This window comes from Eptesicus fuscus, chromosome 8 (genome assembly GCF_027574615.1).
Source record: "Eptesicus fuscus isolate TK198812 chromosome 8, DD_ASM_mEF_20220401, whole genome shotgun sequence".
Lineage (NCBI taxonomy): Eukaryota > Metazoa > Chordata > Mammalia > Chiroptera > Vespertilionidae > Eptesicus > Eptesicus fuscus.
The window spans coordinates 61,543,656-61,556,090 of NC_072480.1; the positions used below are offsets into that span (position 1 = coordinate 61,543,656).

General features: G+C 36.1%; 1 protein-coding gene across 1 annotated transcript in view; it reads left to right on the plus strand.

Moving 5' to 3' along the window:
* HS6ST3 (heparan sulfate 6-O-sulfotransferase 3) overlaps window positions 1-12,435 on the plus strand; it is a 702,271-nt gene that overhangs the window by 1,429 nt on the left and 688,407 nt on the right. The window lies entirely within an intron of this gene.

Here is a 12,435-nt window from a genome sequence, read left to right on the forward strand (position 1 = left end):
AAAAAGTATTTGTTAAATGCCTACCGTGTGCCTGGCAATGTGCTAAATGCTAAGTGGATACAAATATATAATAAGTAAAATCCCTTCCTTTCAGGATAGATTGGCCTCCCCCCTCCCCCCTTTAAATAGTGATACTGCTGAGAATTAGGAAAGTTTGACATCTTAATAGCCAATGAAACTGCTTACATCATTAACATCCTTTGAGAGAGGCATGGGTTTAAGAATTTGGTTGAATGTTCTTTCTGCCCATTGCAATTTGAAGATTAATCTGACATGCTTGCTCAAGGGACTGAAATATTAAAAGCTTGGAACACTAGTTTATTGAAGTTTTTATCTCAAAGGTTTCAAACAATTTGGTGTAAGGAAATAGGAATTTAAAAACTCAAGCTCAATATGTTGATATCAGATAGCTTTTGCATTTGACATTATGGAAAAGCTTCATTTACTGGCAGCTACCCAGATTCTAGAATTCACCACCACTGAAGCATCTAATTCTACTTCATTTCTCCAAGAATGAGCAAAATTTCATTATGGGATTTTTTACTCTGGCAGTTTTTCAAATACTTTCTCTCCTCCCTGCTCCTTTCCCTGTTTAATGGAAATTGGTGGGAATAAAAAAATAGTTAGACTTGGAATGAAGGCATTAGACTACCTTAGTATATTTTATGGATATTTTACTTTTAAATATTTCTAATTGTGTAGTATTTTAGATCCTGCCCCTCTATTTTAGTTTAAGACAATTTCCCAATTAATTATTACTTCTATACTTCCTAACAAACAAAACTATTATTTCAGTGAGAGGGAATCTCTGCTGCGTTTTACCCAAAGTTGTACTTTTTGGACTTAGACCTTTATGTATTAATTCCTGAATGACCCCAAAGAGTTTGATAGTCTGATTCCCAGCTTCCATTTCACTCAAACTAGAGACTTTGATTATCACATAGAAATGTCTAATGGCCCTTCAGTAGGTATCAGCATTATTTTTTACTGATGTATGTAAGTCGTAGTGAATAGGTTTAAGATTTTGGAGGAATTAGAGATTATGGAATCTAAAAATAATGGGATTTTTGCTTAATGGTGAAATGATGCTGCTGCTACAGACTCAGCATAGATTATAGCAGTAAGGTCTCACTTATAAAGGAAATACTCAATACCTCTCTCCTCTGTGATGTAGAAAAATTCCACCTTGACTATTTTAACATATGGTTTCTAATGCACAGTCCAGTGCTTTTCTTTGTTTAGCAATGGGCCACAAACATTCATTTCTTCCTGATACTCAAGTTACCAGATAATCACCCTGCACTGATTCACTTATTTTGTAATTCTAATTTTTGTGTATATTTTTTTTTGGGGGGAGCACTTCTTATAATCTTTCTTCTTTTTCTTTCTCTCCCTTTTCTGGTACTCTAAATTACTTTTCTTCTCTAGATGCTGTAGGAAGGAATATGTGAGGTGCCTTGCATCAAAAGCTATGGAGAAAAAAATTGAAGAGATGTTCAGTAGCATCTTCCTCACACAGAAGATTGAATTAGTTGTCTGTCATTGGAATGTCTGTGTACGACATTCTACACTCAACTAGATTAGCCTGGATAATGGAGGGTACATTTCCACAATGCAAAATGGCAGATAATCTATTGCTACATAATGGGAACAAGGTTCTTCTTCAAATAGAGCTGACTCAAAGCCAAATCGAGAAGTAGAGCATGGTGGTTTTTGTTTCCTAGTCTCTTTGCTTTTGGTACCCCTCTTGGGCACCCCATTCCCAATTTCCCATAGGGATCAGTGCTTTTGTGAGTCACGTAATTGGTCAGATCAAGGATTCTGGATTCAGATGGATATGGTTCCTGTGCTTACTAGCTGTACAACCAGAAATAATTTATTATTTCTGAGCCTCAGATTCTTCATCTTTTAACATAGGTAGCTATTAGTACTTCTATCACAGAGGTGTTATGAAAACTAAGTGAGAAAATGCATTCAAAGTGCTTAACTTATATTCATAGTATAATATGCTGGTATAAAGTTCTTAATATGCAAGTATATAGTAATACTTAGACATTAGTTGTAACTATAATAAGAATATTTTCCCTAGAAGTATATGAGGTCAGTTCCTTAGAGCTGCTTAGTGTAAATGGCCTCCAGGAATTTATAGAGATGCCATTTTATGATTTTTTTATATTGAGACAGAATCCTAAGTTCAAAACACCAGAAATAAATGGAAAATTATGGACATTTGGGCATCAGCCATTGCAGGGGACAAGATGGGAAAAAATATAATTGAGTATATCTTCTGTTGGTGAGATGAAACACTGTCTGGAATGTTGAGAGGAAGTGAGAGGTGGGAAGCCAACTCTAAAGGGAGATGCATAAGGTCCAGGAAGAAGAAAGGCTTGGTGGCTGGTAGTTTGGATCCAGCACCAAGGGCATTTCTGACCACCAAAATTGGTTAGAACAAGATCGGAAACTAATAGAAAGATGGCATACCTGAAGACCTCTTTTATTGTATCACTGATGATTGCTTCCCATTATATTCTTTTGCTTTTTTCTCTCCGATTACATATTTCTTTGTTACAGTATGTTTTCCCCCTAAGCATACCTAGGTCTTTTGAAGACTCTTTTTTAGCATTGTTGAGTATGGATAGAATCATAACATTTTATGGCTAAAAAAGACTGGAGAGATATTCTTGTCTACTATTTATATGGCGAGTTGGTAATCTAATCTTAAGGATGTGAAATGATATGTTTTTTTCCAGGGCACTCATGTCTTCATTTTAGTAACTTATATCTAATGTTTTGCCTACTGTTTACTATGAAAAGTATAGTGGAGAGTGTCTTATTCACCTACTATGTGCCAGGCACTCTGAAGTTCTAGGAATACAGTTTTGGACAAACAATGTCAGCCCTTTGAGTTTAGGCTCTTAAGGAAAATAGACCTTAATCTTCTTTGGTAAGTGAGTATCACTCTAATTCTTAAATAATGCTGGAAAGAGATTCCATCCAAACCTTTTGTAGGGTGGAATGGCAATTTTTCTCTCTTATGACCTGCATTCTGTTGGTCCTATTAGAGTAGTTTGAACCGTATGAATATTGTATTAGACAGGACCCTCTGTGCTGCAAATGGTATAACAATAACGCAAACTTGGTTCATTCAGGGGGAATTATTGGCTTAAACCAGGCAATAGGAAAGGTAGGGGTAGAGTTGGTTTCAAGAATGACTGGAACTGGGTTTCAAGAATGACTGGAACTGGAGATTTGAAGTCTTTCTCCCACATTCTTTTGCATATAGACCTCATTCTGTCAATTGGCTTATTCTACGAAATGGGTAAATGGCTGTCATATCTAATACCTCCACAAGCTGAGAGGGAAGCAGGTCTTGTCTGAGTTTCAGCTTGCAATATTGGGGAATGATTCTTTACAGTCCAGGTTGGAACTTGTGACTGTTCATTTGAAGCAAATCAATTAGCCAGGGAGATGAGGTTGACCTTGTATCACAGATCCACCCCATGATTGATGTAGGTGAGTGTGTGTGTGTGTGTGTGTGTGTGTGTGTGTGTGTGTATGTGTGTGTGTGTGTGTGTGTGTGTGATCACAAGAATAGCATAGACATGGCTCCTGGGTGAACCATTGGGTTCTTAACTTCTAGACCAGTGGTTCTCAACCTTTCTAATGCCGCGACCCTTTAATACAGTTCCTCATGTTGTGGTGACCCCCAACTATAAAATCATTTTTGTTGCTACTTCATAACTGTAATTTTGCTACTGTTATGAATCGTAATGTAAATATCTGTGTTTTCCGATGGTCTTAGGCGACCCTGCTAGCGGTTCTCAACCTGTAGGTCGTGACCCACAGGTTGAGAACCGCTGCTGTAGAGCCTAAGACCATCGGAAAACACAGATATTCACATTACGATTCATAACAGTAGCAAAATTACAGTTATGAAGTAGCAACAAAAATGATTTTATGGTTGGGGGTCACCACAACATGAGGAACTGTATTAAAGGGTCACGGCATTAGAAAGGTTGAGAACCACTGTTCTAGACATTCCTTCCAATTGTGTCAATTATAGGTGTACATAAATGAAACTTCAGTTCTCTTCTTTGCATTTTATATTCTCTTTAGGACACATGAGAGAGAGAGAGAGAGAGAGAGAGAGAGAGAGAGAGAGAGAGAGAGAGAGAGAGAGAGAGAATTTGGTGTATGGGATGATGTTTCTACCAACTGAACCACACTGGCCAGAGCATACAGAATAAATTTTAAGTCAAGCTACAGCTCTTATTTATCTGTAGCATCTGGGAACCATGTCATATGAGGAATAATCGAAGGAACTGATAATATTTAATAAGGAGATGGGGAAAATAAAGAGACATAAAAGTTGTCATTAAATGCTCAATGGAGGAAGATGTGGAAGATGAAGGAGACTTGTTTAATATTTCTCCAAAGGACAGAACTAGCATAAGTGAGACAGGAGCGATGGGATAAGGATTTCAACTCAGAGTAAGAAAGAACTTTATACAATTTGTAACTGTCTAAAATGAGAATGAACTCTTTTGTGAAGTGGCGTGCTCCACAGCAGTGAAAACTTTAGACATGGATAATTAACTACTGATGTTGTAAAAGGAAATCCTTCTGGGGCCAACATATGGCCTTTTATTTTAAGGCTTGCGCTCTAAGCTAATGGTATCTTCCTCCTCCCTTTTCCTGTCCCAGGCAAACAAAACAAAAATAAAGCAAACAAACAAACAAACAAACCAATAGGGTTATAAATGAACTAAACAGTTTTCAAGCATTTGTCAATATTTCTACCAAGGAAATTTTGGCCAAGCACAGTCTGATAGCATAGATTATTTTATATATTCAGGGCCAAGAGCAATAAATAGGCCCTGTGTACTAGTATGTATGCTTAATAATAAGTGTAAAAAGGTAAGATGAGAAAATATAACACAACTTGCCACAAAAAACCATAACCACTTTGAAACATCATCTAGTTATTGCTTTTCTTTTAGACAGCAGGCTAAAATATATAAGGAGGCCACAGAGCTTTGTTTCAAAGACAATCTAGAATATTATGGCCCATACTGCTTTTGAGAGCATAATCTTTTTTGATGTCTCTTCTAATTAGAAATGTTGAACTGCACAGAAAGTTAATTTTCACCGTCAGATTTGTGTGTGGTGTAGAAACTAAGGAGATAGGAGATTGTGCTGTCTATATTCCATATCCACTTACATGTTCTCTTAATGTATTGCTTCTGGTTCAAACCACCAATATTTGCTGTAAATCAGAAGGAGGTTGAATTAAACCCATTTAGTTTTTTGAATTGTGGAAATAAGGGTGGGGGTGGTAAATGTAATAGGTGGCTTATTTTTCTGCCTTTTTCTTGCTGGTTACCTTGGAATTTTTGAAAGGGTTGATTTTAGAGAAATGTGAATGTTTATGTGATAATTGGAAGGTAGGTAAATTTAACCACTAACAATGTAGATTTGCTTTATCTTAGACTCTTATATTATTATTCCCCAAAGCTAATTATTATCATCTAATTTTGACTAAGGACAATCAGAGGCTTATGTCATTTGAAAGTTATTTATGCTTGATAATGAATTAAACAGGTTTAATTGAGACTGGCAAATCCTAATGTGATTTTAAGAGTCATGAAATAAATTAATTATTGGGCCAAGAAATAGGTTTAGTATGAAAACAATTAAATGGGGAACCCAAATTAGTATTTTGTAGTAATCATTTATCTTGTTTTTGAGTTTGTTAAATTATGGATATCATGTATATATTCTCTGTATCATGTATAATTGCCTGATAATAATTTTATTTTAAGTATAGCTAAGAATTTAACTATCTGTTGGGAAGTCTACTAAACATTTAACTTAGACAGTGTTATTGGTTTATATCTTCCTCCATCAAATATAGTTGCTCAGTAAAACATATGTAAAGTTCCCAGGACAGAGACTGACATGTAGAAGATGCTCTAGATTACCTTGTAAGAACATCAGCATAACTTGACAAGATGGTGGTTTTAAAGATGGAATTATTAGAAGCTTTGTATCATGACTCTTATTTCAGGTACAAATCTTTTATAGTTGCCTTCCATAATTAACAAGATATCAACTCTCCCGATTCTCTAGAACAGGAGTAAAAGTAAGCATAGATACCAGGGCTTGTTGGATCATTTGAAAATGTTGTTACAAATCAGAAGTTTGTAGACTTGCCTCTTGGGAAGGCTAATCTCATCATTCATTTTCACTTTGGAAAAAATAGCCTGAACGGAGAGCATGGGAACTTTGAAGTAGGATGGGAGGATGAAGAAGTATAAATGTAGACTGTGGATCACTATTGGTCTAAATTAGATTGTCGAGGTCGTTGTGGCTAGAGATTGTGATATTGGAGAGCAATGGGAGAGACCCTGAGTTAGGAAAAAAGTCCTTACGAGAAATTGGAAGAAATCAATGACAAATTTATCAACCACTGAAAATGACGGAAAATTGTAGTGATGCTCCATTTGTGAATCTAATTAGGGTAATGTTTAAGAGCATGACTGTAAAGTCAAACTAGCTAGAGTTTAATCTGGCTCAACCACTTACTGTCATTGAACTCTGAACAAGTCAGTTCCCTGCTTCATACTTCAGTTTCCTTCTCTGCAAAATGGGAGGAATAGTACTATTTCATGTTGAATGCCAAGAACCTGACACATAGAAGAGTTAGCTATTATTTTCTCATTGGACTAATCTTATATATGCTCATGCTGTTTTGTGTAAAAATAAAATGATAGATAAACCTGTACTATCCTTTTTGAATCTGGAATTTTTCATCCTGAATGATGCAGAAATGAATTTTTAAACTTTTAAAACCATGAATGATAAAAGTAAATGTTAATTCTTAAGATACCATGAATACTCAATGGGCACTTAATGAATATTATTGAATGGAAGCTTGTTGTCTTTCTTTTATTCAGCATATCGTTATATTTTCCCTTATGGAAAATTAATGAAACAGTAACAAAAATGTTTAAAAACACATACAATTAAATTAATAAGTGAAGCAATCCTGCAGTGAAATTGAATTGGTTGCCTGTGGGCACATAAATATTTGTAGTTCATTGCTATGATTAATATCTTACCATGCTTTTATTGCTAAGTATTGTGTCATTTGTTGTCAGAATCTTGCATTTAACACTGTATGTTCATGGTTGCTTGTGCCCTCTAGTTTCTTTATAAACATAAGAGGGTAGAAATGCTAACCACCTTGATGTCCTCCGTATTTATTTGTTAGATTTTACAGAGTATCTCTCCCACAGAATTCAAGGTTATGGATGTCTGACTGTAAACCTGGATGATAGTTTCCATATTTTGTGTGCCTTAATTAGGAATTTGTAGAATTTTATATGTTTACTTCAAAAATGAAAACATAGACCTAGAAAGATGAGTAAACATGACTTTACAGATAGATATGCAGTAACTTAACATGTGTGTGTAAATTTCAAGGTAAGATCAGTGTAGTACAGTAAAAAACAAGGTGACATACCATGGAAGAGAGAACAGACAGTGAATGCGGAGTGTAAATTAGAAGGATGCTACAGAGGAGGGAGAGAAGAAGGACAAAAGTAGTCAAGGTGAAGAATGAAATCCTAAAAGAACTGAATCAGAAAGAAGGTAATAATGAAAGTAGAGGTCAGAAATTTATCTTGTGTGCAGTGTTTGTCTCATTAGTACATTTATGGGAAGTAATCAACTATCTAGGAGGCTATATGACTCAGAGGACTGGTGTATTTAAATGCTGCTAATGCTCTTTTATTTACTTATACATTCTTTTTCAGTATCAGGTTGCTATGTATTAGTCAGCATCTTGACAATAAACAGAGGCACAATCAGGTATTGCAAAGGGACTAGTTACAGAGGTATGGATGGGGTAAAGGCACAAACATTGGACCTGAGATATTTCACAACTAGGAATAAAGGGAGACAGTTAACCTCCCTGGGCTTAAGAGACAGAGGGAGAGAACCATGTTGTCAGCATCCACTGTCTGCTGGAGCCTGACAGGAGCTACAGTCTCCATGGTAGGAAGGGCTTCCCCATAGGAGCTGTTTGTAGAAAGCAGCTACTGCCGGAAATATAGAGCTGAGGCCCAGAGGAAGGGTTAGGGGAGGGACTTTCTTGACACTTTCACCTCCTATCCATCCATCTCTTCCTACTGTCTTCCATTGGCTGAATCCATCTGGAAACTAAAGGGCAAGAGAGCTACTTGATACATTCCATGCCAACAACAAGGCAGAGAAAGATGGAAAATGGAGGACGGAAATGGAGAATAACTAGCACTGTGCCTTAAAATAGTTTGAAATTTCTTCTAATTCATTTATGGATGCCTCATTCAGTTCTACAAATAAGACATACCCTTTCTTTTAATATCTGTACCACATGTTTTCTGTATGGACTATTAAGTCTCCACCTAAAGAAAGGTGAATGCAACAGGACACTCAGCTCAGGAGCAGCCACCACTGACAAGGGACTTTTTGCTGAGTAATAAAAATAATGCTAAATTTGGGTGGTTTGTCATGTAAGTACCCCAGAGTCAGCTGGTAATAGTGACAGATTTGGGCAGTTAGAGCTGTATTATGATGCATAGTATACAGTACACATTTTATATTACATCTGTGTATAGTATTTTATGAATTTGAAATTATATAACAGTATTAGTTAAAGCATGACAAAATAGTTTGCAAAACTGGCTGTAGTTTGGAAAAGCGTATTTAGAAAATAAGATGCTTTCTGTAGCTGGATTTTATTCCAAGAATATTTAGAAAATTAAGAGTAATAGGTTTGCAGTTTTAAGTCTCTGAAGGTAAAAGGTGAGAAAGAAAAGGCATACTACATTTGAAACAATTCTAATACTTTTAGTTTAAATGACTTTTGAAACACTATTTCCATATTTAGTATAGGGGAGATAACAGATGCTTGAAAGTATGCATACAAGCAACTTTCAGTGTAAAGCATTATGAATCTGGAATCTTGTAACATTAGATACTGAAAAATCTATAATAATAAAAGGATAATATGCTAATTAGACTGGATGTCTTTTGGATGTCCTTCCTGATGAAGCTGAGGCCCGAGGGAAGCCAGCCCTGGTCCCGGGTGCCGGCGGCAGCGGGGGAAGGAAGGCCTACTCTTGCAAGAATTTTTGTGCATTGGGCTTCCAGTAGTTAAATAAAGTTGATATCTGAAGAGGCTTAGCACAGGGAACTTGATACAAGGACTATCAATAACTGCTTTAATTCAAAGAGTCAAAATGCCATGAGCAAAACAATTCAACATATGTATTTGTAGATGACAAAACAATATTCGGTGCATCATCCATACCAAGTACACCTGTTGGGATTGGTACATATGTGTTAAGTTCATTTCTCCCAGGCATCAGAGGGGATTCGACTTGCTGGGACCATCACCCATGAAGAGCATACAAACTTTCAGCTGTCTTCCCCATCCCTGCTCCCTTCCCCCCCACTCCACCCCCCTAAAGCCTTTGCACACAATCCTCTCTTTTTGTGACATGGCTAGAGTCAGCCATGTGCTGTAAACCCGAGGATCACCTTCATGTCCTTGCCTCTATGAAAGTTACTTGCCATGGTAAAATTGCATCAGGAATTGTTTTCTGCTGGCTGTGAAAATTATTAGCTCTAAGGAACCTGTACTCCATTCAACTGGATTTAAGTCCAGTTCACTTAAAGAATCTGGGAGAGGTGTCAGAGAAGGTTTTCTTTCCCACAGAGCTTTATTGAGTTTGTCATTGTGCCTTTTGTATATGCAATGAAAGAGGTGGGTTAACAGACAGTTTTAATTCTAATATTCCCATTAACAAACATTCCAATCAACAGGCCTATTGATAAATAGCAAACATTTTGTGTATAAAATCATTGGACAACATGAAGGAACTTAGGTATTCTGGAGGTGTCAAATTTATTTTCTGATGTATTTTTTTCCATTTTTTAAGTTAAGGTATTATATGTGTACATATCTTACCATTGCCCCTCCCACCCCACTCCCATACATGCCCTCACCCCCCAGTGTTTTACGTCCATTGGTTATGCTTATGTGCATGCATACAAGTCCTTATCTTTGGTTGATCTTTTATCTCCCCCACCTCTCCCTAATCTTCCTGCTGTAATTTGACAATCTGTTTGATGCTTTACTGCCTCTGTATCTATCTTTTTGTTCATCAGTTTATAATGTTCTTTATTATCCACAAATGAGTGAGATCATGTGGTATTTTTCTTTCATTGACTGGCTTATTTCACTTAGCATAATGTTCTCCAGTTCCATCCAGGTTGCTGCAAATGGTAAGAACCCCTTCTTTTTTATGACAGCATAGTATTCCATTGTGTAGATGTACCACAGTTTTCTGATCCAGTCATCTGCTGACGGGCACCTAGGCTGTTTCCAAATCTTAGCTATGGTGAATTGTGCTGCTATGAACATAGGGGTGCATATATCCTTTCTGATTGGTGTTTCTAGTTTCTTAGGATATATTCCTAGGAGTGGGATTACTGAGTCAAATGGGAGTTCCATTTTTAGTTTTATGAGGAAACTCCATACTGTTCTCCACAGTGTCTGCACCAGTCTGCAATCCCACCAGCAGTGCACGAGGGTTCCTTTTTCTCCGCATCCTTGCCAACACTTGTCGTTTGTTGATTTGTTGACGATAGCCATTCTGACTGGTGTAAGATGGTACCACATTGTCATTTTGCTTTGCATCTCTTGGATAATTAGTGACTTGGAGCATGTTTTCATGTGTCTCTTGGCCTTCCTTCTGTCTTTCAAAAAGATTCTATTTAGGTCCGTTGCCCATTTTTTTATTGGATCATTTATCTTCATTTTATTGAGTTGTATAAGTTGCCTGTAGATGTTGGAGATTAAACCTTTATCAGTGATAACATTTGCAAATACGTTTCTGATACATTTTTAATCTAAAAATATTTGTCAACTATCATGGCCCTATTATTTGCCTTTTAAATTCAGACTTAAGCCTACAACACCACTGAAGATAAATTTTTTTTGCTTGGAAAGTTTTATTCTCCAAGTTCCTTATGTGTGCTATAAAGAATAATTAATGTAATGAAAAAATCAATATTGTGTATAAATTATTTAGGCTTTACTATCATTGTAATTTTCTTTTCAGCACCTATTGATTGGCAACAATTCATTTGTTAATTTCTTCCTAATAAGATATTCATTGTATTAGGTCTGTAGTAGTGCTGTCCCTGCACTTTCACAAATAAGTCATGAATTACTAATGATACATGGACAAGTTAACTTACTAGTGAGTGCTGTGAGATGGGAAGCAGGCAAAGGGGAGTCATTTGAAATGCTGTATAGAAACATCGTGTAACCAGACAACTGCTGGTAACTAAATGCATTGATTCTTGCAAGATATTAATTTGTATTTTAAAATTTTATGTGTATTTATTTTTCCAGGTATGTATATGTTTCCTTTTTCAAGGTAAATTTTAAATCCAAAAATTCTCTTTTATTGGGGGAATTGGGGATGGTCATTCCTAACTATCTGTAATAATGCTCTGAATGTATTTTTTACTAATGCTGTTTTGGCAGTTGTCCACTCAATTACTTCAGAGGAGTGGGAAATATCTGAGACCTTTTGGAAACGCAAAGAGATCTGAGTTCAATAAATCAAACTGCCTAAATTCATGGCAAAGAGATCTATTGAATCAGCTAATTTGGACCAGAGAAGCAACTTGGTATCTTAAAAAGAGCTTTAAATTTGTGATCAACAACCACAGTATTTGAATCTAGGCTTCCTCATTGACTTGTTTACTTATTTATTGTGTGGCTTTCTTGCCAAAATTTAAGTTTCCTGAAGATGTGACTGTTTTGTTTCCTTCTGTATTTTCAGTTCCTAGAATAGGGACTATGAAAAAAAGGTACCATAAATAAATTCACTAATTTATTGGACAGTTTGGATAAGAATATTTGTCCTATTTCCTTTTTTACAGTTATTGTGGTTTAAGGAAATGACTATGAGGGCACTTAGAAAGCATAAAGTACTATACAATTTTAAATTTACATTGGTAGTGAGAAGACTTTTGAAATAAAATGGAAAAGGAAGGAAAGTTGGATTTTGGAAAATGCAATGAATATATAATTTTTATAGAGTTTCAAAAATTGGAAGTGACAAAGATGCGTTGAAAGATATGCAAAATACACATTCAGCTCAATTTGTTAGTGTAATGACCAGTCTCTTTTAAAACAGGATGTAATAGATCATAAAAGGCTTATCAAAAGGCATATGTCACGGAGGGTCAAGATGGTGGCATAGATTAAACATGGTTCTTCCCTCTACTCACATCCACATCAAAATAACAACTAAGCCAACAAAACAACCAGCATTCAGAACCATGTGAAATCTGTCTGAATTCTGCCTTACA